Genomic DNA, 27102 nt, shown 5'->3' with positions numbered 1-27102 from the left:
ACCTGTCCCCTTACTCTTCAGGTGGAGAACACAGCAAAAGCTTAACTGGTCTCCATTGGGAAAGCTTTCCTCATCTCTCTGACATTAGCTAAGGATGGGGACTGAGGAGGGGGTCCCTGCCCACATGGCCATATACAAAGGTGAGTTCACTATGAAGCAAATAAAGCTGAAATTTCACTGCCCCTCACTCATGCAATCCCCTTCCGAGCCCCTCTAGCCAATTTTGTTTGCTTTTTCTTAGAGAAGGGCTTCAAAATTAGAAAACTTCAGGTTCCCACAACATTTGGATGAATCGGTGTGATCCCCTGGGGGTTGGCGTTCAGTTCCCACCCAGCCTACTTCATCACTAGACCCCTCTGAAAGCAGCAGCCATGCTTTTCTTTAGCCCCACAGTGGTAGGCACCCTTATGTGCTTCTCTGGGTACTACAGCCCCTGTGTATCCCGTGGTTGCCTGGGAAGCCCGGGCAGCAACTAGGTTTAGTTCATCCATTGACCTCCAGCCTCCTTCAAGAGGAGCCACAGGAACTACCATCTTTTTCATACTCAGGCCACAGGGGACTGGGCCAGGGGCTACCTGCTTTCTTCCCAGGTTGCTGCACTGTGACTCCTTTCTGTGTTCTGCAGCCCAGCTCCACCCAGCCAGCAATGAGATGCCCGCTTCCCACCTCCGAAGGCACCTCCAGTCTCCATAAATGATTTTTCTAGAGAACTTGACATTTCTAGTGAGTAGCCCCCATGCCAGATGCTGTATCCCACCAACATCTACTCTCTCCTTCTCCCACCAGTCATCTGTTAGGTGACCTGAGGAGTGGCAGGTGGGAGTTTAGATTATGGCAGAGACAGTTGCACAAACTCTCAGAAAAGCATTGGGATAGGGGTCAGGTGGTAGTAGCCGAGCCATTTATTGACTTCTTTATAATGTGGACTACTTAGTAGTTAATAGTTTTAGCTAGTTATAATTCTGCGGCCACAGGAAAAGTTTCACTTAACACCTTATTATAGAATTAACACGGATTTCATGAATGGGTTACACAATCAGGTACATAGGTTGCTACCACACACCATTTTTTTTTCTTTTTGAGGTTTTTAAAAATAATTAATTAACTAATTAATTTTTATGGCAACATTGGTTAACAAAATCCAATAAGTTTCAGCTGTACACTTTAACAGTAAGGCATATATATAATTACCCTGTGTGTTTACCTCCCATAGTTAAATTTCTTTCTGTCCCCACATATTTGACCCCCTTTACCCTCTCCCCTCTGGTAGCCACTAGTCTATTGACTATGTCCATGAGTCTCTGTTTGTCCTTTTCATTTGTTGCTTTAAGGTTTATATTCCACATATAACTGATAACATGTGATTTTTAACTTTGTCTGGCTTATTTTGCTTAGCATGATTATCTCAAGGTCCATCCATGTTGTCGTAAAAGGCAGTATTCCATCTCTTCTTATGGTTGAGTAATATTCCATTGTATATATGTACCACAGCTTCTTTAGCCAATCATCTATCATAGGACGCTTTGGTTGCTTCCATGTCCTGGCCATGAACGTTGCTATGAACATTGGTGTGCAAATATCTTTTCAGGTATGGGTTTTCAAGTCTTTGGGGTAAATGCCCAGTATAGGGATTGCTGGATCATATGGTAGATCAATTCTTAGTTTTTTGAGGAAACTCCATACTGTTTTCCATAGTGGCTATACCAATTTGCAGTGTGTGAGGGTTTCTATTTTTCCATATTCTCTCTAACATTTGTTATTACTTGTCCTGTTGATTATAGCCATTCTAACAGATGTGAGATGATATCTCATTGTGGTTTTGATTTGCATTTTCCTAATAGCTAGCGATGTTGAGCATCTTTTCATATATTTGTTGGCCATTTGTATGTCCTCTAGGAAGAAATGTCTGTTCAGGTAGTATGCCCATTTTTTGATAGGATTGTTTGTTTTTTTGTTGTTATTGAGACTTATGAGTTCTTTGTATATTTTGAATATTAGGCCCTTATCGGAGGCATTGCTTGCAAATATATTTTCCCAATCGGATGGTTGTCTCCTTACCTTGTTGATGATCTCTTTTGCTGTGCAGAAGCTTTTTAGTTTGATGTAGTCCCATTCACTTATTTTTGCTTTTACTTCCCTTGCCTTTGAGGTCAAATTCATAAAATCCTCTTTAAGTCCAAAGTCCTTGAGTTTAGTTCCTGTTTTCTTCTATGCATTTTAACGTTTCAGGTCTTATAGTCAGGTTCTTAATCCATTTTGAGTTAATTTTGGTGTGTGGTGATAGACAACAGTCTAGTTTCATTCTTTTGTAGGTGGCTTTCCAGTTTTCCCAGCACTATTTATTGAAGACGCTTTTCTTTCTCCGTTGTATGTTTTTGACTTTTTTGTCAAAAATTATTTGCCCATGTAAATATGGGTTTACTTCTGGACTCTCAATTCTGTTCCACTGGTCCATGTATCTGTTTTGGGGCCAATACCATGCCATTTTGATTACTGTCACTTTGTAGTATGATTTGAAATCAGGCAGAGTGATGCCTCCAGCCTTGTTCTTTTTTCTTAGGATGGCTTTGGCAGTTTGGGGTCTTTTGTGCTCCTATACAAATCTGATGACTTTTTGTTCTATTTCTTTAAAAAATGTTGATGGGATTTTGATGGGGATTGTATTAAATCTATATAATGCTTTAGGTAATATGGTCATTTTAACTATGTTGATTCTTCCAATCCAAGAACATGGAATATCTTTCCATTTCTTTGTATCTTCTTCAATTTCTTTTAATAGGGTCTTGTAGTTTTTGTTATATAGGTTCTTCACATGTTTCATTAGATTTATTTCTAGGTATTTTATTCTTTTTGTTGCAATTGCAAAAGGAATTATTTTTTCCACTTTTTCTGACAATTCATTATTAGTATAGGAACGCTGTGAATTTTTGAACATTAACTTTGTATCCAGAAACTTTACTGTATTTGCTTATTGTTTCTAGTAGTGTTTTTTTTTTTTTTTTTTTGGAGTCTTCAGGGTTTTCTATATAGAGAATCATGTCATCTGCAAATAGTGACAGTTTGACTTCTTCATTTCCTGTTTGGATGCATTTTATATCTTTCTCTTGCCAGATTGCACTTGCTAGGACCTCCAATGTTATATTGTATAACAGTGGTGATAGTAAACAGCCTTGTCTTGTTCCTGGTCTTAGAAGAAAGGTTTTTAGTTTTTCACCAATCAGTATAATGTTGGCTGAGGGTTTGTCATAGATGGCCTTTATTATGTTAAGATACTTTGCTTCTATTCCAATTTTGTTAAGTATTTTGATCATAAATGGATGCTGTATTCTTGTCAAAGGCTTTTTCTGCATCTACTGATAGGATCATATGACTCTTATTTTTTAATTTGTTTACACGGTGTATCACATTAATCAATCTGTGTATGTTGAAACATCTCTGTGCCTCTGGGATTAAGCCCACTTGATCATGGCATATAATCTTTTTAATATGTTGCTGTATTCGCTTCACTAGTACCTTATTTAGGATTTTTGCATCCGTCCATGTTCAGGAGAGATAGATATAGGTCTGTAGTTGTCTCTTTTTGTGTTATCTTTACCAGGTTTTGGTATCAGAGTAATATTGGCCTCATAAAATGAGTTAGGAAGTATTGCTTCCTCTTTGATTTTTTGGAAGAATTTGAGGAGAATAGGTATTAAGTCTTCTTTGAATGTTTGGTGGAATTCACTGGTGAAGTCATCTGGTCCCGAACTTTTGCTTTTTGGTGGGTTTTTGATGATCGTTTCGATTTCCATACTGCTGATCGGTCTATTTAGATATTCCAGTTCTTCCTGATTCAGTCTAAGAAGGTTGTGTCTTTCTAAGTACTGGTCCATTTCTTCTAGGTTACTAAATTTGATGTTATATACTTTTTCATAGTATTCTTGTATGATTCTTTGTATTTCTGCAGTGTGTATCATAATTTCCCCTCTTTCATCCCTCATGTTATTTATTTGTGTCCTTTCTTTTTTTTCTTCAGTGAGTCTAGCCAGTGTGTTTTCAATTTTATTAACCTTCTCGAAGAACCAGCTCTTTGTTACATTTATTTTTTCTATTTTTTTTGTTTTGTTTTCAATTTCATTTATGTCTGCTCTAATTTTGATTATTTCTTTCCGTCTGCTGACTTTAGGCTTCATTTGTTTTTCCTTTTCTCGTTTTTGAAGACCACACACCGTTTTTTAATGTTGGCAAAATTAACTTCTGTTTTATACCATAAAATTCTCATGATTTTTTTATTATGACAAAACGTTGGTTCATTTGATTAAAATGTGCTCTTGACTGCAAGTTCAACAGAGGACTTTCCCTTCTACTCTACCAAACCACCAAACCACACATATAAATGTCCACAACTACCTAATATATAGCCTTGTCTAGCCTTTATTCTCTTTATCATTGGCTGGCACAGCTGGCAGCACAGCATCTTTAGGCCTCTCTCCTTGTCTTAACCACTCACTCCCAAGCAATGTGCCTCCTCGAGCACTTCTTTATTACTACCATCACAGACTGTCTGATTTGGGGCCACGTGGTTTCTCATGTCACTGGCAGATCCTCCACCATGATCCCTGAAATTACTTCCCACAGGGCTTAGCTTTTATCTCAGGATGGATGGGCACCCAGAGTTTTTGCCACACTGCCAGGGAGGGTGGTAGCCCTAGTTGAAACAAACTTGAAGGATTTCATAGTAGTGTTGAAGTTTGCACCAAAACCCCCCAGAACAACTTCAGCAGGCCCTGAAAGGGGAAGAGAAGGAACCAGTACTGAGAACTTCATCCTCTATACTGCCCCTAAGTCATAGAGGCCTTCCTGGCCCCTAGAGAATAGGCCCCCAATCTTGTCTCCATCTGGGTGGATTCCCTTGGCCCTGGTGCCTGAGCACAGGGTAACACCCAAGCACACTGAGGTAGCTGGACTGGACCATCGTGGATCATCCCAAGACCAAAGCTGGTGGCAGAAAACAATCTTTCCAGGAGTCAGTGCCTCCCAGAGAAGGCCAGAGGATATACCCCGTGATGTAACAGCTATACAAGACATTCCTTCAGGAACCAGAAAGGAGACAGGAGAGGTAGAGGTGCTGTGTTTTCTTTTTTTAAGAAGGGAGAGATTTTTGCCCATTAATAGCTGATGGGGAGGAGCGAGTGGAGAGGGAGACACTGAAATAGTGACCAGAGCAGAATTTTTGTGTCCAGTGGGGCAGGTCCAGGCACAGCAGAACGGAATTCCTTGGGTGGGATTGTAGGGGCTTGTATAAGGATTCAAGGAAGACAGATGGCCAAGGAGTAGGAGTTTCCATTGGAGGTTTCTGTTTTCACAGTAAAATAGGAGGTAAGGTCACCTTCAGAGCTTGAAGAGGGAGGGAAGAGAGGAAGGAGCACTGTTTTAATGAGTGCTTCCTATGTGCCAGAAATTGTACTAAGCACTTTACTTATGAGAGTTCATTTAATACCCTCAACAACCTTATGAGTCAGATACTATTATAACTCCATTTTAAAGATAATAACATTGAAGCTCAGCAAGGTAGTATTACCTAGCTAAGGTCACCTGGTTACTAAATGATAGTCAGGATTATAATTTTCCTAAGGTCTTAAGCTCTATGCTATTAATAAAGAGGCAAAAACGGATGGGACTAAGTTCCTGAAGAAATGGAAGTAGCTTTAGAGAGCAGAAGCCTCTTCCTCTGAGGCAGGAAGCAAGAGTAGGAGAAGTGGAGCCCACAGGTGTTTAGTGGGAAAAAAAGACTGCTAAAGAGCTTCCTTTCCTGTGTCCTTGGTATTGCCAGGGACAAGGATGGTCATGTGTCTGTTAATAGCAAGATGAGTGGGTGGGGAGTCAGGTGAAGATTTGAGATAGCTTTGGCAAAGGTTGGGTGGGATCAGAGAGGGAACTCAGGAAGAAGGGAGTCTCTTTGGAGGGAGTCCCAGATCATCTAGGTCTCCAGCCTCCTTGATTCCCTGAGTATGGAGTCCTCAAGGAAAGAGCCACTCCCTGTGTCAGGCATTCTCAGACCTCGAGGACCTAGCATGCAGTGCCAGAGGGGACCAAGAAACCAAACAGCACACAGAGATGAGGGATGTCACAGGGCTGGCAGAGGGGAGGTGAATGCTCAGGAAAGGTAGGGGTGGGCCAGAGGCCTGGGACCTACAATCAGTGCTGCGGCCAGTTCAGCTTTTGCAGGGACAAGGCCCACTTCCTCTCCCATCAGGACAGACCCCACACTAGCCAAAGGTGACTGAGATTTTGAATGACTTGGATTTGTCTGTTAGAAGATGTATAAAAGAATCACCGGACAGCTTAGAGGACGTAGCTTTTCATTAGGGATAGGAGTACTTATGTTTGCAGAGCATCTGGTACAAGACAGGCTGGCAGAAGATTCAGGGTGTTGTGGGGAACGTTATGAGGTACCTCAGATAGGAGGACAAGGAATGGGTCTTGGAAAGACTAATGAGCTGTGTGCAGTGAGGCTTTTTTCATCAGGTTTACCTTCACCCTTGCTCACTCCCAACCTTCTACACATCATCAGTGATAGGGGTCAGACTCCTCAAATGTTAGTGAGGGGTTGGTTGATGGCTAGAACCAGAGGGAAAGAAATATTTTTTCCAGGTTTTCTGTCAACATCTCTGTCCTAGACATTTCACATGCTACTGACCAAGCATATCTCCAGGCCACAATCGAGTGAAAATGTCTCATCTACAGCCCTGCTTAAGTCCTGTTCTGTGGGGGCATCACCTGCTTTCATCCAACCTCAGCTGACTGGATCAGTGGTTGCCACCTAACTGAAGCCCAACTAAGCCATTGGTCGATGTGTGACCAGTGATGGTCCCTAGTCCCAGAAAGATGAACCGGGCCAGTTGGATTCTCTTTTGGAAATCTAAACAGGGAAATGCAGAGTGCATAGCACAGGTCAGCAGCAAGGAAATGAAGTTAAAAGGGCTAGTTGAGAAGAGTCAGTGGTTAGAATCAGGGCACTAAGGGATCATAGTAATGGAAAGATATGAGGCAGGAAAAGATATCCAGATGGGGAGGGAATGAGGAGCGGAGTCACTGTAATGAACAAGTCACACAGACAACTATGCCTTCAGGATGTTGAGACCCCAGGACTGGCCAGAATTCAGAGACTAAAGTCCAAAAACTCCTCCTGAGCTCCTGTTCTGCTTGTGTTCCTGTGTTCATACACCCTTACTTATCTGAAATAGCCTGTGTAGGTCTCTTTAGCACCACCCAAAAGAACCTGCCTAACATAACCACTATCCTGTAGGCAGAACAAATAAATATGGACAGATTCTTCCCACTTAACTCCCATTTTCCAGTATTTTGTCATTATGCTGTGATATCAGACTGTTTATAAGGACTTCGGAAGACAAAAATGACATTATTTGCTACTCCTCCCACTAAAAGTGGAATTTAATTTCCCTCCTTTGAATCAACACTGGACTTAGTGATTTGCTTGACCAATGGAATGTAGACACTTCTGAAAAAACCTCACTACTCCACAGCTCATCAGCGACACCAACATGGTTCTGTGGACACAGCCAGCATGGCATTGTGTGTGGCCCTTTCCTCCTGAACAGGGGTAATTGGACCAGGAGTGGGTCCCTGTCCCAAACTGGGTCAATGAAAACCCTTTGCTGAGGAACTTGGAATTTGAACCGAGACACTCCGAAACCTGTTTACTCTTTTAGATAAAGAATATATAGACATTATGAACTCTGTGGCAGCTATCTCTGCATATAGACTTGGAAACAGGAAGAACTGGTTGAGGGAGAAAGAGAGAGAGAAAAAAAAGAGAGAGAGAGAGAGAGACAAAACAGACACACAGAGAAGAGAGGTTGAGAATTTCTTTAGTTCCTGCAGTGCTCCAGTCTCTGCCCTGAGGTTATCTCTGAGGCCAAATTGTATCCCTGGCCTTGTGTCTTCATAATACATTCTCCTTTTTGCTCAAGTTCTCTCTCATGGGTGTCTGCTACTTACAAATAAAAGAGTCCTAATTAACCCAATCTCCCCATTCTCTAGAGTAATTCGGTCCTATCTCCCTTCTATTTTGGATCCACATTGCCCTAGGCCACAGCTTACCCCAAGGAGCACTCTAGGTTTCATCTTAAATGCCAACTCCAATCCATTGATTGTGCCTGTCTGGGATGCTATGATGACAAAGATTTTGAGGCCACATCTGGGCTCAAGAAGAAAAACACATTAGTTAACAATTAGTTAACTAATTAGTTAACAATGCCTGCTGTGGGTGTGGAATGGAAAAGGACTGAGTGCTTGCCATGTCTGCTCTCTAAACTTGTCACTCATCCTTCCCTTCCTATGCGATGCCCAGCTTAGTGCATCACCTGGAGTAGCCTCATAAAATATACTTGTTGAATAAATACCTGACAAGAATGATTGTACCTAAGAGATCCATTTAGTGGGATGCGTGACAGGGGAGCAAGAAGTGGAAGATGTGAGGATGAGTGGGACAGAAGAGAGAGAGGAATCTGATGTTCTCAGTTCACAAATCAAATCCACAGGTATGGTGGCAAGTAGGATTTACAGAGCACTTACCTCACCTCCATCTGACTAACTCTTGCTAACCCTACAAAACTTAATATGAGCATTCTTGCCTGAAGGAAGCTTCCTCCGACATGTTCCACTCCCGTGTTTGAGATGGACCTCTGTATTAATCAGGATTCTTCTACTAAGAATTCAATTTTCTTTTTTTAAAAAAAATCTTTTGGTTTATGTAACCAAAAAGGCCATCTGTATTACATCTCACTGCAGGTGCACATATGAGTTATCCCTATTACTCAGCTATGGTTTCATCTGTATTGTCTTCATTCTCAAGTATGCTATCCCAAAATGGTTACAGAAATGGCTAGCAAATAGATATATGAAAAAATGCTCAAGGTCACCAGTCATCAGAAAAACGCAAATTAAAACCACAATAAGATATCACTTCACACCTGTCCAAATGGCTATCATTAGTAAATCAAAAAACAAGTGTTGACAAACATGTGGGGGAAGGGGACCCTCATACACTATTGGTGGGATTGCAAATTGGTACAGCCACTATGGAAAACGGTCTGGAGGTTCCTCAAAAAGTTAAAAATGAATATACCTTTTAACCCAGCAATTACACTTCTAGGTATTTATTCAAAGAAAACTAAAATACGAATGCATAAAGATATATGTACCCCTATGTTCACAGCAGTGTTGTTCACAATAGCCAAGATATGGAAGCAACCTAAATGCTCCTCTGGCTCTACACATAGTCATTATATTACTGCTGACTACATTCCTTATCCCAGGGCTGATTCTTACTGGCCTGGACAAGATGACTTATTCTTTACTGAATCAGTTCCCAAACTCCGCCCAAATCTGTTTGGGTAGAACTGGACCATATGCCTACGTCTGGAGCCAGAAGGTAAAGTCAGTTCCACTGTATCCATGTGAGCTGAGAATGTGGAAGGGATTATTCTCTACGTGAAAATGTGGATGTTATTACCAGAATAAGGGACACGGGTGCTGCCATCCACACACCCTTCTTTAGGCCCTGGGGTTTTCCCATAAAATCAGGAACTGCTGGAGAGTAAGGACTTTGTCCTGTTTATCTTTTTGTCCCCAGCCCTCAGTGCAGGTCCTAATACAAAAGAGTTCCCACACCCCTCTTCACTGATGTCTTTATTCCTACCTCAGTGACAAAGCGAAATAACCACGAAGGAGCTCCCATATTATCTTCTACCCAGACAACAGACCCTTCTGTGACTGCACCCATCAGCCCTAACCCCCGTCTTTTACGGTAGAAGGTCTGTCCCCGCTGTGTTGTGCTTTGCAGCCTAGCCTTCATTTCCTTTCCTTCCCGTACGTGCCCCTCATGTTTCCCTCAGGAAATCACCCATTCCCATTGTCAGCTGTATCATTGGAGTGGAAATGACCCCATCCCCAACTCCAAGTATGCCTTGGTTGGCTTAAGCCACCCACTGTGTCCTATCCACAGGTCACATTGATTGGTTAGGGATTGCAGTGTTACCCATCTAGAGCGATGAACAAGGAGGAAATGGGAAGACATTTGCCAAGGTTTGGGGAAAGAGAAGTATCAACTCTCTTTCACAGATGCTACCTGAAAATAAAACAAACAAAAATAAATAAAACTCCCTCTCTTCTTCTGGTTGGTGTGGTGTAAGGATGTGAGGTCTGGAATAGCAGTACCACATGGATCCCAGGGATGAAGCCAACTCTGCAGAAGGCAGAGAGAAGAAATGGACAGATAGTAAGTAGGTCTTAGTCATATCTGGAGCAGCCACATTGAAATCACAAGGCTGAGGAGGCAGAGAATAAAATCGTCATATTTGGCTTCGACAACAGGTGCTACCTGAAAATAAAGCAAAGCAAAACAAAACAAAAAGTCCCTCTCTTCTCCTGGTTGTTGTGGTGTGGATTTAACACCAAAGGCTGACCATCTTCCTGCCCTGAACAAACTTGGATTATATGAAAAAAGGAGAAGGGAGAATAAATATTGGATGGATAATTCATTGTGTCTGTCACACACTCTTCCCCTGGATACTTCAGTTGTAATAGCCAAGTATATTGCTAAAAAACACTTGAATTATAATTATGGTCCTACTTGTTGCACCCATGAGAGGCCGGTGTTCCCGCTTGGGCCCTGGGTCCTACCCTTTTCACTTTCTCAGGATTTTACTTGAGATTAATACCTGTCTCTCCTGCATCAGTTTCCCTCCCTCATTCCCAACAACATAAACATGCTTTAGGGGTAGTGGGTCCCAACCGTGGCTGCACATTAGAATCACTTAGGAGTCTTTAAAACATACCAATTACCTGGGCCCAATATCCAGACTCTGAGGAGAGACCTGGGCTTTGCTTTTTCAAATGTCCCTAGAAATTATAATGTGAAGTCAGCATTATAAGAATTGCTCATCTTGGAAGAAACTCTCCTTTGATCCCATACTCCCTGTTATTGTCCCATTTCTCTGCTCCCCTTCCCAGAAAAAATTATCAAAAGAATATATCACCCTTATTATTTCCTCTCCCTTACCTTCTGGTCACTACTTCTTTTTATAATTTTTCAAATAAAAAAAAAAAACTAGGACAAACAATAAAAGTCAAATAAGAACAAATGAAAAACACAAATAAGTAAAAAAAAAATTTTAAACAAAAATAAGAACAAAAATAAAACAAAAATGAATGCAAATATTTTACAAGGGCCCACCTCTTTTTGCTATAGCTCTATCTTCTTATGACTCCCCACAAAATTGCTCCTTTAAAGTACACCCTTCTTCAGCAGAAGTACACAGAAAACAATGAAAGGCAATAGAATGGGGGCCTATAAATGAAACCAGTGGGAAACTGGAGATGGAGAAAAGCGACAGATTGATCTTCTAAGTTATTCTTGGTAAAACCAGACTTAACACAAAGATTGATTTTGCCTCCTCCCCAACCCCTATTAAAATGGCTCTACAAAAATTTTTTTAAATGGTGTTGGGGTAGATTAAACATGTCCACAAATTCTTTCTTCTTCCTTCTATCAAGAGTCCATTTTCCCTCCCACACTGACCCTGAGCTGGCCTGTTACTTGCTTTGACCAATGGAATGCATCAGAATTGATGTTGTGCCTGCTCTTAGCCTAGGTATTAAGAGGCCTGGCAATTATAGCTTTGAACTTCTTGAGATCCAGGCACTATGTAGTGAAGCTGAGGTAGGATTAGTGAATGATGAGAGACCATGTGGAAAGAGAAAGGCCCACCAAAGCCAACCATTTCAGACACGTGAGTGGAGCCAGTATAAATGTTCTAGTCCCAACCTACCTCTCAGGTGAATATAGCTTAAACACATTTTGGTCATTACATAGAGCCCAACCCAAGTTGCAAAATTATTTAAAAAATAAGTGATTCTTTGTGTTACTCTGATTTGAGGTGGTTTACTATGCAATAGATAACCAAAACCAGCCTATACCATAAATATCAGAAATAAAAATCCAAAATACTTTGTCATTAATAATCTCAGACATAAAAATTAAAAAATAAAACCCTCAGAGAAATATGAGAAAATATTATAACCATGAAATATAAACAGAACACTATTTTAAAAAATATACACAGAAAAAATATCTCTTGAAATTAAAAATATATAGAAGAAATAAAAAATTCAATAAAAATATTATAAGAGAAAGTCAAGGAAAACTACTAGAAAACAAAACAAAAGGCAAAGTGATGGAAAATAGAAAAGAAAATAGAAGAAAATGGAGAACCACTTCAGGAGATCCAATATTTAAATCATAGGATTTCAAAGAAGAGACAATAGTTAAAATAAAAAGAAGGGAGCAATCATGAAACAATCCAATAGTGAAGGACAAGAATTTCAAGACTGAAAGGACCTCCTGAGAGCACTGCACAGTTAATAAAAAGAAACTTTACTATGGTGCATAACTGTGAAGTTACAGATTCTAAAAACTGGACAAGTATAAGGTCCTGTGGAAACAATCAGGAATTCAAATGGCTTTATGCTTCTTTATAGCAACACTACTTCTAGTAAAGCAGTGCATTCAAAATTCTGAACAAAAATTATTTCCGAACCTTCATTCAAGTGTGTAGGTAGATGACAGGCATTTCCAGGCGTGCAGACTCTTAAAAACTTCTCCTTTCCATGTACTCTTTCTGGAGTAGCTTTTGAAGGACATGCACCACAAAAATGAATAAATAAACCAAGAAAGAAGAAAATATGGGGTATAGGACATAGGCGCTGTAGCACAGAAGAGAGGGAAAAGGAACCTCCAGGGTGGTGAGGAAGCAAGAGCCCAGATGACAGCCAAGAAGCAGGCTAGATGGGGAACAGTGAAGACTGGAGATCGTTTGGGAGTATTCTATGTGTCTGAAATGCTGAGAAGGGATCTAGACAAGTGGTGAAGTTCTGGGTTAATTAATAAAAATATATAGAAAACTAGACAAATCATGATAATAAATATGTAATTATTACCTAGAGAGACAGTAAAAGGTTTTGTAGAGAAGGAAAAATAATTACATTATACTCTAAAGTTCCCCTATGAATAGCATGTACATAAAGTCACACAAACGCTGAGTGCTGGTTTGCCTAAAGTCCTAATGAAACTTGAGTAGAAGGATAGGAGATGTGAAAGGTTTGCCAAGTGTAACAGGAGCAAAGCTAGAAAAGAGAATGAATGCAATCCTGTCTTTCAGAGTAGGAAGCCAATATCTGACTAAAAATGAAATGTCAATTAACAGATGATACATTCATGCTATTTTGAGATGCAGCAGTGTTGCAGAAATGTTGCAGAAAAATCAGACTGGCGAGAAACCAAGCACAACTCAAAGAGTTGGAGAACTCAGGTTTATTGCACCGGCAGTCCCAGAGGAGCTAGCACTCTGATGATCTGGCCTCCAAGCTCAGGTGCAACTTTGCTTTTATAGGGCTTAGTTGGAATGGGATGATTGGTTAATTTGTCCTCAGATGGTTACAAAGCACAGGAGTTACTTTGTGTTGCAGGCAGTTACAGAGTTACAAAGCAGGAGAATTGCTATGGGTTACAGGCAGTTATATTTGTTGTTTAGACAGAACAAGCAGAAGGGAGGATGAGTCTTTAGTTAATTTCGAGGTCACCCTGCTCCAGGACCTATGTAGCAAGCATATCTACAGAAGCAGAACAAAGAGCTGATTATAAAGTTAACCTTTTGAGTGAAAATTCCTCTTCAGCAGTAAATACCAAGATTATCAACTAAAAGAGAAAAAGTTATTGTCTTCAATGAGGAGGAAACGTCAGGAATGGTGCATGGGATAGCTGTTGGCGATGAAAAATTTGTAGAACTATTTGTCTCTTTAAATCATGTGTATCTATAGCTTTGATCAATATTTTAGAATTTAAAAGAAAGAAAAAGGGAAGGAAGGGTGGGAAGGAGGGAGGGAGGGAGGGAGGGAGGAAGGAAGGAAGGAAGGAAGGAAGGAAGGAAGGAAGGAAGGAAAGAAGGAAGAAAGGAAGGAAGGAAGGAAAAAGGAAGAAAGGAAAGAAGGATGGGAGGAAAATAAAGATGGGCAAGAGCTAATCATTCAGGGGTTCAGATGATCTGATTGACATTTTTAAATATCAAGTAATTTCCTTTCCCACTCAGAGCTCTGATTTCTTCAACTATATCTTGAAGGATTAGATGACAACTTTCAGAAGACTCTGTCAGCTCAGATCATCCTGGGCTGTTGGTCAGAATGTAAACAAATGTTCAAGGACAGTGGTTCTGAAGAAGAATCGCCCTACATGCTGATTCAATCATTCATTCATTCATTCATTACAGAGTAGAGCGTTGTTTATTCACCGATACACTAGAAATCTATTTCTAGATGCTTTTTTGTTTTATTAGTAAGCAAAACCCTAAAAAGGGCTTTACCTAGCCCTCAGACTCAGATCCAAGCTTTATCTTGACTAATCTGAAGTAACAAGTTCATAAGTCTCCTTGTTAGATGCAACTACATAAAGCCAATCATGAAAACTGTCCTTCTTAAGGTATTTCTTGGTAAGATATTTCAAATATGTTTTTGAGAACTGTTTCTCAGAAACAATTGTGATTTTATTTTTGAAGCATTCAATGTGAACAACATTCCCAAGATTTCCAGTTTTTCCATTGACTTTAATTTTCTCCCGGAGAAACTATTCAAAATTTCCAGAATAAAAAATTCATGTTCTACTAGGTGAGTAAGATCCAAACCAAAATCCAGATTGACCTCTTAGGCATCTTGACTTTTGGTGTGATGGGTGGGATGGGGGCTAAGATTTGCTCTTAGGCAGTGCCTGAAGCCCAGGAGTGAGAAGAGGTCACCCTGAGAAGAGAATGGTCCCAGGATGAACTCAGGAGCAATTCTGCTGTGAAACTCAGGGGGAGACCTGGGGACTGGGGTGACCCTGTCCCCATCTCTCTTACTCTCCTGCAGAGTACATTTTTGAGCACTGGTAGGAAGATACTTTTTTTGCCTCCCAGTTCCTGAATGGTCTCAACCCCATGCTGACCTATCACTATCACTGATACCATAGTGGCCTCCATGCTGGGCCTCAGAACCAGTCTTGCAGGCTGAGCTTAGGATGAAGGGTTCAGGGGTCCAGGCTCTGCACACCCGCACCTCAGTGCCTTTAGGCCCATTCCCTGCTAGAAAGGACAGCATTAACATTTGCTAAGGACCAATCATATGCCGTGTGCCCTTTCCCATGCACACTCCTCTCCTGGCCCTGAATACTCCCCCACCTCATCTTTTGGAAAGCCAAATGGCAACCACGGCTCCTTTTCTCACATTCTCAGAGAGGCTCCCTATTCCTGGTGGATCATAGCATCCTCTCTGGTATCCATACCAATGTCATTAATGGAAAGCCTCCATTCTCTGCAGCCCCAATGATGTTGCTATACCATGCCCAGGATGGGTGGATCCCTGCTGCTCCTTGCCATCAGGTCAGCAGCTGGGTAGGGAGTGAGGTATAGCAGGGGTGGGGAAGAGTCCAACTGAGTGGTTGGCAGACACTCATGGACGCCTCTCTTCCTACTGACCTCTCCTACAGCTAAGCCAGACCCATGGACCCAACAGCCCCATCTTCTTGCCCACTGACAAGAAGTGGGACTGGGTGCTGGCCAAGACATGGGTGTGCAATGCAGAGTTCTCTGTCCATGAGGCACTCACACAACTGTTGCATGACTGCTTGCTGCCCAAGGTCTTTACCATGGCTATGCTGCACCAGCTGCCCTACTGCCACTTACACTTCAAGGTCAGTGGGTCAGCAAGATGGCCTACACTATGCCCTAAGCTTTCAGGTTTTTGAGGCTTAGTCTGCCCCGGCAATGCCTTTTCTAAGCAGCCTGTCCACATATGGCCCTATCCTTCCAGGCTGGGTTGCAGAGCCCCCATCCTGCTCCTGCTGCATCTCCATGCACAATTCCCCTAGAAGCCTGCTGTCTAGCAGGCTCTGAGCTGAGCTGAGGTGAACAGGGACTGGGGCATGAGAGGGGACCACCTGTGAAAGTAGGTCGTGCCCCAGAGAGGTTCCCATCTTATGGAAGATCAGACCAATAGCTAACAGCCATCACAGAAGCCCAGCTTCTAAGAAAGGAGCTGGCAGATGCCAGGGAGTGAATATGGCTTCGAGGGACCAACAGGTGTTCTGCAGGGTTAAGGGAGCCCTGAGAAGGACTCATGTCTTGAAGGTAAGCTTTGTAGGCTCTGCCAAATTTCAAATGGCCCAGAGTCATTTCCCCCAGGTACCTGAAGCATCTCCTCTGTGAAGGTCAGGGTTTCCCCCACAGTGAGTCCATGGCTGCTCAGTTCTGATTCTTGCTTAGCTAGCCTGCATCCCAACTGTAGGACCTACTCTGCCCTTTTTAACCCAGGCTGATTTTTTCTGACCATCTGCAGCTCCCAGGGCCTGGCACTCAGAGGTAGGCTCTGCGGGACAGTTCCACGACAACGGTTCCACATTGCCAGACCCTCAGGCCCTGATTGTCACAATGCTTTGCCTGCCTTGGGGTTAAGAAATCACAGGGTCCCAAAGCTAGAAGGCCCCTGGTGTTCATTTGAATCAGCAGCCCCCCTCCCACCCCCACCATTTTCTCAATGATCTGATGCCCAGAGAAAGGAAGGCTCAGGCCTAAGATCACAGAACAAGATGCTGGTGAAGCCCAAGCTCTGTCACTGGGTCTGGAGCCCTGTTTTCTGTCCTGGTCTACCCCTTTTGTCCCTGTCATCTCTTTTCATGAGTGATTTACATAATGAGATGCCTTTCTAGGGGTTGCTCTGAAGCCAGAGACACACAGACCTCCCCTAGCTTGTCCTTTCCAGCCTTTATAGCTGCTAATCCCACACACACAGTACAGCCTGCATATCAATGTGCTTGCCTGCAAACTGCTCATCGCCCCTGGCTAGGTAGTAGACAGGGTAGGAGCTGCCTTAGGGAAGATGGGGTGGCAAGTCCTTCATTTTGAAGAATATTGGGTTCTGGGTTGGGAGTGGACCTGTCTCCTCCTGCTCCTGGGGTAGGGGCTCTGGTACCCAGGAGTCCCATCTCCTAGTCCACAGGCTTTGGAATTGGGGGCTTTTCCAAGCTGATACAGAGGAACATAGAACAGTTGAACTAGTCTATTATGTGTCTACCCAAGAAACCGAATTGTCGAAGACATCCCAGGCTACTACTACAGGAATGCAGATCTGGGATAAGGTGGAGTGGTGAGGGGGCTGTCCGCAAAGAAGTGGGGGCTTGGAGGGAGGCAAGAAGACTGGAAAGGAGAGGGAGGGCCCAGGGAGAATCTTAATGAAGAGGGCTGAATATTAACGACACTGGACAGGGTACTCCTCAAAGAGGGTCGAGTGATGACTGAGACTGAACAGAAACCAAGTGCACTTTAAAGCTTTGTCTCCAAAATAACCAGCATCTATTACCCTAGTGATGTGTCCATCCATGATGACAGCGAACTCTAGGCCTGGGTGTGGGAGATCTTCTCTAAGGGCTTTCTAGGCCTGGAGAGTGCAGGTACAGGCACCTCGCCCTCACCCTCAGGCCTCTGCAGCATGGTCCTGAGAACCCTGGTAGTCCCAACCCCAAGCCAGCTTTCCCTGCAGGTATGCCCTCCTCACTGGAGACCTGAGAAGTCTTGGTGCACTGTGTCACCATGGTGATATTTAGCCAAGCGCTCTGGTATCAGTGCAAGGCAGGTGAGAAGGGTCAGTGCCAGGGGTGGTGGGATGAAGGAGGCCTGGCTCCTAGGCCTCACTCTGGCCTCACGGCTTTCAATTTGACTTTGATGCCTGGATGCCCAACCTGCCGTCCACCATGCAGCTGTCACTACCCACTTTCAAAAGCCAGGCAAGGCTGGAGGGGTTCATAGCTACCCTCCCACCTGTCAATGCCATATATGATATCATCATTACCCTCTGATTACTAAATAATGAGCCTGGAGAGAGAGTGACTGTGGAGCTGGGAGCTGGGCCAGCTCTGGAGTAAGGGAAGGGGTATCGTTTCTGGTCCAAGCCCCACTCTTCCATCAAGAGGTGAGGTCCCCTCACTTCACTAAACCTTGGACACATGAGCCTTGGATATCTCACCAGGAGGGTCAAATGGCCCAATGAGATGATACAGAGTCACCCTTAGCTGCAAAGGCAAAGTGTGATCATGTTCCAGGTGACTGGCCACCTTTTAAAACTCTGACTTCAATTTTCATTTCCCATAAGCTGCCTACAGTAATCGTCACTGGTCTGGGGAGGGGGCTTCAATGAGGCTCAGACAGGGCTGCTTCAGGTTCCTCTGGGTAGAGAGCTAAGGCAGGTGACAGTAGCCCCTTCACCCAACCTTGTGGTTGGTCCCCAGTGGCCCATGGGCACCTACCCAGATGGGTACTTTGTCAAGGAAGCCCAGCAGCCTACCATTGCCCTATACCTACCTGGACCCTCCCTTCATGGAGAGCAGTGTCTCCACCTAAATCCCCTGGACAGCAGGACCCTGAGCAATAACATTTTGACCGCATAGCTATAGGCTGACTGTCACCCAGAAAAATGGGCTCCCATATGCCTCTCCTAGGACAACCAGGTCTCCTTGTAACACCCCCCCACACACACACACACAATAAAATGGAAACACAAAGAACAGAATCTCACAGGACAGCACCTCATGCCTTTTAAAGACTCCAGGCCTCAATGTGCCTGCACACCTACAGCCCCCTCGACGGGTTTTGCGACTTTGTTTTGCTTCACATTTTTATATTATATTACCAAAGGAGAGGATGGGAAACACATAATCTTGCCCCTAATCTCACTGACCACAGCTCATTGGACCTAATGGTCACCTGATACAGTGCAGCCCTCCCATAGGCTGCTCAGCAACACAAGAAGCTGCCCATCCAAAAACTGTGGCAGAGGTTGATCGCGACCAGTGGTCCTCGCTTTAAAATGAACAACCCACTGAGAAAGAGCCACTGGAAGAAGGGCAGAAGGAGGAGGACATGCTGCTCAGGGCATGTAGGTAGTGCCCACATATACTTTCTTAAAAACTTGCCACAAAGTTGGACAAAAGGCTTGTGTATTATAAGCAGTTTTTACTTCCAGAGAATTAGAGAATGTTATATCACTAACCATATTGCTGAATTCTAGATGTTATCCTTAATGATGAAATTACAGCATTCCACATACATTCCTTTTTGTTTCCTTTTTTCAATACTGTGGGCATCTATTAAGCCCAAAAATTCAAAGATGTGTCCCTCTGAATTCACCTAATGATTTCTGTCTCATATTGCAAGTGTCAATACTTTGGGTTTTTAGTTTCACTTATTTTTATGTAAGAATGTGGACAAAATGCAAAATACGTGTTCAAATAATTGCATAAACATGACTATTGAAATAAATAGAACAATGCTTCAGAAAGGATAGTGTTGATCAGTAGGCAGCACTTGAACTGTTCATTTTTTATTGAGGTTCAGTGTTCCAAAAATGATTTAGAAATATGTAGCTGTTAAACTTATTTGGTTTGAAGCAACAGAAAACAATGTCTGCTAACTCAAGCAATAAAAGAATGCATTAAAAAGAAACTGAGAGCCTTGAGGAATCAACAAAAGAGTTCAACAAAGTCCTCAAGAAGGACTGGGACCTAGAAAGTTCTGGGCATAGGAACCAATGGGCATTCCCTTCAGGCACTGCCATTGGAATGATGAAGCTCCTACCATTTTTGTCCTTGAATTATTGTTTTTTAATTTTATTAAAGTTATTGGAGTGACATTGGTTAATAAGGTTATATAAATTTCCAGTATACAATTCTACAATGCATCATCTGTGTATTGCATTGTGTGTGCATCACTCAAAGTCAAGTCTCCTTTTAGCACCATCTATTTGACCACTCCTACCCTCTTGTATCTCCCCCCAAACTCCTTCCCCTCTGGCAACCACTATACCATTGTCTGAGCTTGAGTCTTTGTTTGTTTGCTTGTTGTTTCCTGTTTTATATCCCACATGTGAATGAAATCATACAGTTCTTATTGTTCTTGAATTATTTGCCTTAATATTCAAATTCCATGAAGGAGAGGCTGTTTGACTTACCTTGGAGTGGCAGAAACCATTGGCTGCTATGGCAGAAAGAATTTGTGCTCACCAAATATCTTAGGTGTTCCCAATATTTTTCAGTCTACCTTTCAGTTAGGTTGGGCCTAATTGACCAATTCTGGTGATATACTGTGAGAGGAAGTGATGTATATAACCTCCAAGACAGTTAAGAACTGGTAAGCCTCTTTAATTGTTCTCTTGCCTTTGAGGCTGCCTTGGAGGCATGTTCCAGAAGGCATGATATCTGTCCTTACCCCTGTCACTAAACTGTAAGCTCATGAGGACGGGGTTCGTAATCACAGTAAGTAGGTATTGAATAGAGGAATTCATACACGAGTAATTGCTAAAATTTTTCTGTGCCCTTTTCCATTTACCTGTGTGTCTCCCTAACTAGACCACAAGTTTCTTAAAGGCAGGAACTGGGTCTTGTTCAATTTTATATGCCTGATGCTCAGCGCTGTACTGACACATGAAAGATACCAAAAAATGTTTAATGATGATGAGGGAAGAATAAATAATTGTATGTATGTATGCATGGATGGATAGATGGATGAATGGATGGATGAACTGGTGAGTTGGAGGGCAGTTCTACCCAATCAATAAACTGATATTTGTTTCAATGCATGTCTTTTGGGATCAACTATCATCTCCTGGAGGAATTGGAGAACCCGAGGCAGTGCAATAGTGGAAATCACAGCAGTCAGTCCCCAAACTTCCTTGGGGAAGCCTCTACCACCTCTGAAACCCAGGCTCCGTGAATTCCTTTGATTTCTCTCTCTGTCTCTCTGTCTCTCTGTCTCTGTCTCTGTCTCTCTCTCTATCTCTATCTCTCGCTCTCTCTCTCTCTCTCTCTCTCTCTTTCACACACACACACACATACACACACACACACACACACACACTCCTAGTCCTTGGGTTTTTGGCCTTCCAGCCATAAAAAGAGAAGATTGTTACAGGTAACATTCACCTCTAGGGACACCCAGTTAACTCCTCAGGATGGTGGTCCCTTTGGCCCAGGGTGGGAACTTTCTCATTGGACAATGAGGTTTTAGGCATCCAGGCCCCAAAGTCATGCTGTGGCTACCCTTGCTCCAGTTGGGTGAGCTGACCAGAGTGGGAAAACCAGCTCTCTGACTTCTGCCTCTACTAACCCAGGTATTTCAGTTGGGGAATGAGAGAGTCATAGAAAGAGAAAAGAGGAAGGAGTGTAGAGTGGAAGGTGGAAGGTAAGCAGGACCCCAGCTTACTGCCACTCCCTGTCTAATGTTCCAGAACAAGGTGGAGTGAGTCAACAAAGAAAGAGGAAGACTAGGGTATGGGTAGGTAGCAGCAAAATGGATAGAAACAGAGATACGAGATGCTAACACGTTAGAACAATTAACTATTAGGACGATGAACTCTTTCTGCTGAAGGATTGATGAGACAATGCCAAGCCAAGCGTTACCAAACATGAAAATGAAAGGCAAGCAACCAGTGAAAGAAACTATTACAACGAACAGGAAATATCTGAAATATATAAAAGGTGCCTACAAATCAAAACCTAGAAGAAAAGAGGGCAAAGAATATTACATGAAATTCAAAAGAGACAGGTCATAAAATAAACCTAAATGTCTAATAAATATGCAAAAAGATATTTAATTTCACTAATCCTTAGAGAAGTGTATTCAGAATTGTCGAGTGTGTTAAACTAAATGTATTCAGAATTGTCAAGGGTGTTAAGCTACCCTTGTTTTGAAGGAGAACTCTTTGGTAGTCTCAATCTAAATTAAAAAAAAAAAAAAAGTAATCCGGTAAACCACATATAAGAAAGTATCCAACGGAAAACTTCCACATTTGCCCAAAGACAAGTTTATAATGATGTTCTTGAATGTCTATCAGAAAGGAAACCTTAAATTAGGATATAGTCATACTGTGAAAAATAATGTAGCCATTAATGAAGTCAATCTCTAATTGTCAACATGGAAAAAACACCCACAACGTATTGTTTCCACAGGTGGAAAACAAAGCACACAGTGATGTCTGGTATAAGCCCTCTTATACTTAGAAAAATAAGCTAAGTGTGTAAATCAATACCAATATCAAGAAAAAGGTCTGGAAGGATGCATATCCATCTGTTGTTTAAGAAATGAAGTGGGATTGTACAGCAGGTCCATGTGAGGAATAAGGAAGTGGGGGTTTGAGAGAAAAAGTGAGGAGGAACCTGGAAAAACATCTATTTGATTGCCTGAAGACAGCCTTGTTAAGAAAAATTATCCCAAATTGATAAAGGCAAGGGGACAACTGCTTGATATTTCAAGGATATTTAATTTTCTGTTCAGGGAAGTGTGTGTGTGTGTGTGTGTGTGTGTGTGTGTGTGTGTGTGTGTGTGTAGATAACCTGAAAGGTTATAGCTTATTCTGTAGGATATTAACTAGTTTTGTATCTAACCTGGCAATTGCAGGTACATTCCTTTATAAAATTGCCTATAAATACCTACCTCCTCAACTATTCTTGGTTGCTGAGTAGAGTTAAATCTTTGACTCTTGTTCATTCTAATTTGTATAAATGATGTTTTTAATTTTTTTGAAAATTATATTTTGACAGGTTGAACAGAGGGCAAAGAATGTAACATGAAATTCAATTTGCTCCATGTCCCACCCTTGCAGTGCCCAGAGCCCCAATCTCTTCTTGCTGGTCCTCTTCCGGTCCCCTGCCTATCCTTGCAATCCCCCCACCACCTTCGCGGGGCGCCGGCTCCTCTTCCGCTGCTATAGGTGGCTGGAAGGAACTAGAGAAAGAGGGAGGCTAGTGCAGTGATGGATCAGGGGAGCGCACTGGCGAACTGGTGTGCCTACAGAGCGGGAGGAGGGGGAGGTGGAGACGGAGAGACCAGCCGGGCACGACAAGAGGGACACAGAGAAGGAGGAGGAATGATTAGAAGGAATCGTATTTAGTGGTGAAGACCTGGTGGAGGAGCCAATGGTGAGGATGAAGGGATGGTTCTGCCCTGAAGATCAGGTGTGGACATTGGGGAGAAGCAATGAGTGGAGGAGGAAGGACCTGGTGGAAAAAGGACAGGACTGTGAAGCAGAGGGGAGGGGAAGGCAGGCAGGCAAATCTGGTAAGGGTGCAGGCTATGGTTACTGCCTCTCCTTTCTCTGCTCTACAGCTTTGCTCTTTGGCCCTCTCTGGCCTCAGCTACTGAGTTGGGAGTCAGCAAATAGGAGAGTACTGCTGAGGCAGTCTGCCTTGAATGAGAGGAGTGGAGAATAGGTAAAATAGACCAGGAGGCCAGCAGCTGGCTGACATTCCAGTCCAGAGATGCCCCATACCATGTCTGAGGACTGCTGAGGTACTGAGGGTTGGAGGCAGGTCCCCCTCACTCCTTCCTTCTTCCAACCAAAGTAATCTGGCAGAACAGCCCCCCTCTCCTCTGTGCCCAGTGCCAGGCAGAGATTAAGGAGAGGCAGCAGAAATATCTGTGAACAGCTAAGGGGATCTTGGGGCTGGTAGACCCTAGAGTCTCCACTTCTTAGTTTTCTGGTCACAAAGGAATTCCTTGCTCCTGCATGCTGAGGTTAGCCAAGCATCAAATCTAGCAAGAACAGCGGACATGTGAGGAGCCCCAAGCTCCTGGCACAGTGCTCCCTCATAAGCTCCCATTCCCAAAGCCCTTCCTGCACAGACAGGCCCAGGGACCCAGCTGCTGTTCCCCTTTCCAGTCCTGACAGGTGAGATCCAGCCATCAGCATCTTGCTCCTATCCCCATCTCTGGTTTTTATAGGTAGAGAGACAAGGCTGAGGACTGCCTCCTGGCCAAGCGAGATCTGAGTTGGCCACTCAGAGTTCCTGATGCACAAGATAGTCTCTCATCGGCTTTTAACCCACTTTGTGATAGAGACTTTTTTTCTCTTCATGTTGTGGCAGTTGCCCATGTGCCACCTCATATTCAAGGTAGGGAGGATCCCTTCTCTTAGGCCTCAGAGCTGTGGGGTATGTGGGGCTGCCTCATCTAACCTCTGACAATAATTCTCCCCAGCTGCTCATTCCTCATTTCTGCTACACCTTCCACATCAACATCCAGACCCACACTGGACTCTTGGCACCAGGAAAGCTCATCAACTAGGTCAGAGCCTTGGGAGGCCTGAGATCCTGGCAGAGGGAGCCAGGAGTGGGCTGAGGTTTGGGCCTGAGCCCCCTGTTCCTGTCAACAGTGGCTTCTCTGCTTATTGCAGTCAGCATTGCTGGAAAGGTGGGCTGCTTGGGGCTGATCACCAAAGGGCTAGAGGCTGTCACCTACTGCTCCCTCTGCCTGCCCCACCAATTGGCTGACTGTGGGGTTCAGGACCTCGCCCACTGCTACTACTGAGATGATGTGCTCCAGGTCTGGGTGACCATGGAGAGGTGAAGCTCCTCTGGGGCCTGAGGCCCTGAGCTTCACCCCTGGCTACATGTTTGTTGACTTGTTCACCCACGTCCTCTCACCTTCTACCTAAACACACTACCATCTCGAAGCCCCTTCCTGCCTCCTCTTCTTCCTTTCCAGCTGTGTAACCCTGGGCAAGTCCCTTAACCTCTGTGTCTGTTTCTTCATCTGAAAATGAGAATAATAACAACTACCCCATAGCTTATTATTAGGATTAAATGTAAAGCTCTAGGAACAACCCTCAGGTGTATAGGAAATGCTCTCTGAGCATTAGCTATTATTAGTATTCACCCCATAGATAAAGTTTGCAAGTTTTCCTTCTAAATCTTCCTCCCTTTAAATGCATCTCATGGGATGTACCTCTGGCCACCATCCTGTTGGCCAGGTGTTTTTAATGTCAGCTTCCCCAACTCCTTGATGTGGGTTCCTATCTCCTGCCATTAACCTGCATAACAAACTTCCTCAGGCACTGGGATTTATGGCAGCACTGCTCATGAGATTCACATGGCTCCATTTTTTGCCACATGAAATGCAGTGTTTACCATGGTGTCTCAGCCCTTCTGGAATCTGCCTCTCCCCATTCTTCCTCCTCAGCACACACTAAGCCTAGGGAGTCCAGGCACCCCATTTCTCCCTTTCTCCTTATCCAACCACTGCCTCTTCTTCAAATCTAGCTCATGCCCCTTCTCCCCTATAAACACCCATAGCGGGAGCTGCCTGTATCAAAACCCTTCTTAGCGATGGATCCACCCACCTTTGTGAGCCCTGCTATGTCTGGGGGCAGATACCATGGTGAACAAGACAAACCCAGCCTTGCCCTTTGGGAACCAGTGGGGGAGATGGACCCAATGCACCAGTCCTAACAAGTAGGGGCCTAGTGTCTAACCCTTCACTGTGGCTTGATCTAGCTTGAAAGGCTGAAACATAAATGCCTGCAAGGCAAGCAAGCAGTAAAAAGCTAAGGAAGAGGAATGCGCAGGGACTGTGGCTGATGGAGGACTCATGTTTTTCTGATGGAGACAATGGTGACTCGGCTATGACTATAGCCAGATCTTTAAATTTTCCAATATAAACTAGGCATTTTCTAATATTTAAATGTTGGCTGTCGACTCAATTTGAAAAAGAAACAAACGAAAAAACTTGGCAGCCCATCAAAACACACCTGCAAACCAACACTGACTCTCAGGCCTTTCGTTGGCACTTCCTGGTGGATATGGAAGCCTCCAGGTTTGAAGCTCAGCTCAGTGGTTTATACAATGTGTGGCTGGCCGTTTTCCTTCTCTGGCCTCAGTTTCCTCCTTTTGGGGCAGCCGGTCTTAGTGGCTTTTCTCACTTGCAATCATGGGCTGCATAGCCTCCCGACAGTTAGTCACCATGTATTTCTGAATTCCCAGCTTATGTCTGATATCGTTGGCATCTACTACTTAGATAACAGTGCAGTGAGCAGGGATTCAAAGCTGCAGGTCTGGGTCAGGGAGATCTTCCAGAAGTGTTTTCTAAGCTGCATGAGCTCAGGTAAGGTGTCCATCCCAGTCTTCCATCCTCTAGACCCCACTTCCCCAGGGCAGCAGCCCCATGGGTTTCAGCCCCATTCTCTCCACCCTACCCTCATTTAGGGGTCCCATGCTGCCATCAAGAGTGGCCAGGTGAGCCAGTGCCAGACCTGGGAGGAGTGAACCTAGCAGGAGCATTGGCAGTCCTGTGCTTACTGAGTGTGAAGAGTCAGTTTGAATTCAGTGCCTAGATGCCTAATATTCCTACCACCATGTGACTCCCTCCACCCACTGCCAAAGGCCAGATAGACGTGGTGGTCTCACTTCCTGAGGTCAAAACCACTTGCCATGCTAGTCTGGGGTATCTCCAATGAAACCAAGGATACTGTAAGCAAGGCCCAGAGTGGGGATGGGAGGGGGTCTCAGGGTCCAGGAGAGGGTAGGGTGAAGAAGGAGTCCTGGAAACAATGGGTTACTTGGAGGGGCATTTAGCATGCTGGATCCCTGAGCAGGGCCCTGAGTAATGTAGGTTTCTAGGGTGTGATTTAGGGTAATGTGAGTTCCTAGTAGGTGGAGCTCAGATGGGTCTAGGTTTGTCATAGGTTGGGCTTAGGGTGGGCTTTTACCTAGGTGGCTAAGTGGTTTATGTTTCAAGTAGGGGATGTCTTGAGTGGTCTAAGTTCCTAGGTGGATAGGGGCTCCAGCGGTGGTTTGTGTCTCATTGAGAGAATTTTCTGGTGGACTGGGGTCCTCTGTGGTTTGGGTGCCTAGGCAGGGGGACTTAAGATCGACAAGAATCACTTTGGAGTGAAAGATGGGGTCACGGCACGGCGGAGTGGAGGTCCCAGCCTTCTCTTTGCCAACCCCAGCAACACATGGGCACCTACCCTGACAAGCGCTTCACTGAGGAAGCCCCTCAGTGGAGCATCACTGCCTTCCAGAGCCACCCGGCCCAAATCCCACAGGACATCAGGGAATGAACCAGGGCCTGTTGTTGCCCTACACCTGCCTAGACCCTGCAGTGGTGAACAGCATTGCCTTGTTAGCTTGCCCATGTCCCGCGATGCCACCCCTTCCCTCCCCTAACCCTCACCTTCCCATCCACTAAACAG

General features: G+C 43.9%; 1 pseudogene; it reads left to right on the top strand.

The window, feature by feature from the left end:
* Positions 1-124: 124 nt before the first annotated feature.
* LOC107515642 lies at positions 125-27098 on the top strand (annotated as a pseudogene).
* Positions 27099-27102: the final 4 nt, after the last annotated feature.

This window comes from Rousettus aegyptiacus, unplaced genomic scaffold (assembly GCF_014176215.1).
Source record: "Rousettus aegyptiacus isolate mRouAeg1 unplaced genomic scaffold, mRouAeg1.p scaffold_m13_p_6, whole genome shotgun sequence".
Classification (NCBI taxonomy): domain Eukaryota; kingdom Metazoa; phylum Chordata; class Mammalia; order Chiroptera; family Pteropodidae; genus Rousettus; species Rousettus aegyptiacus.
Note: the sequence above shows the minus strand (reverse complement) of the source record. Positions and strands in the feature narration are given on the sequence as shown.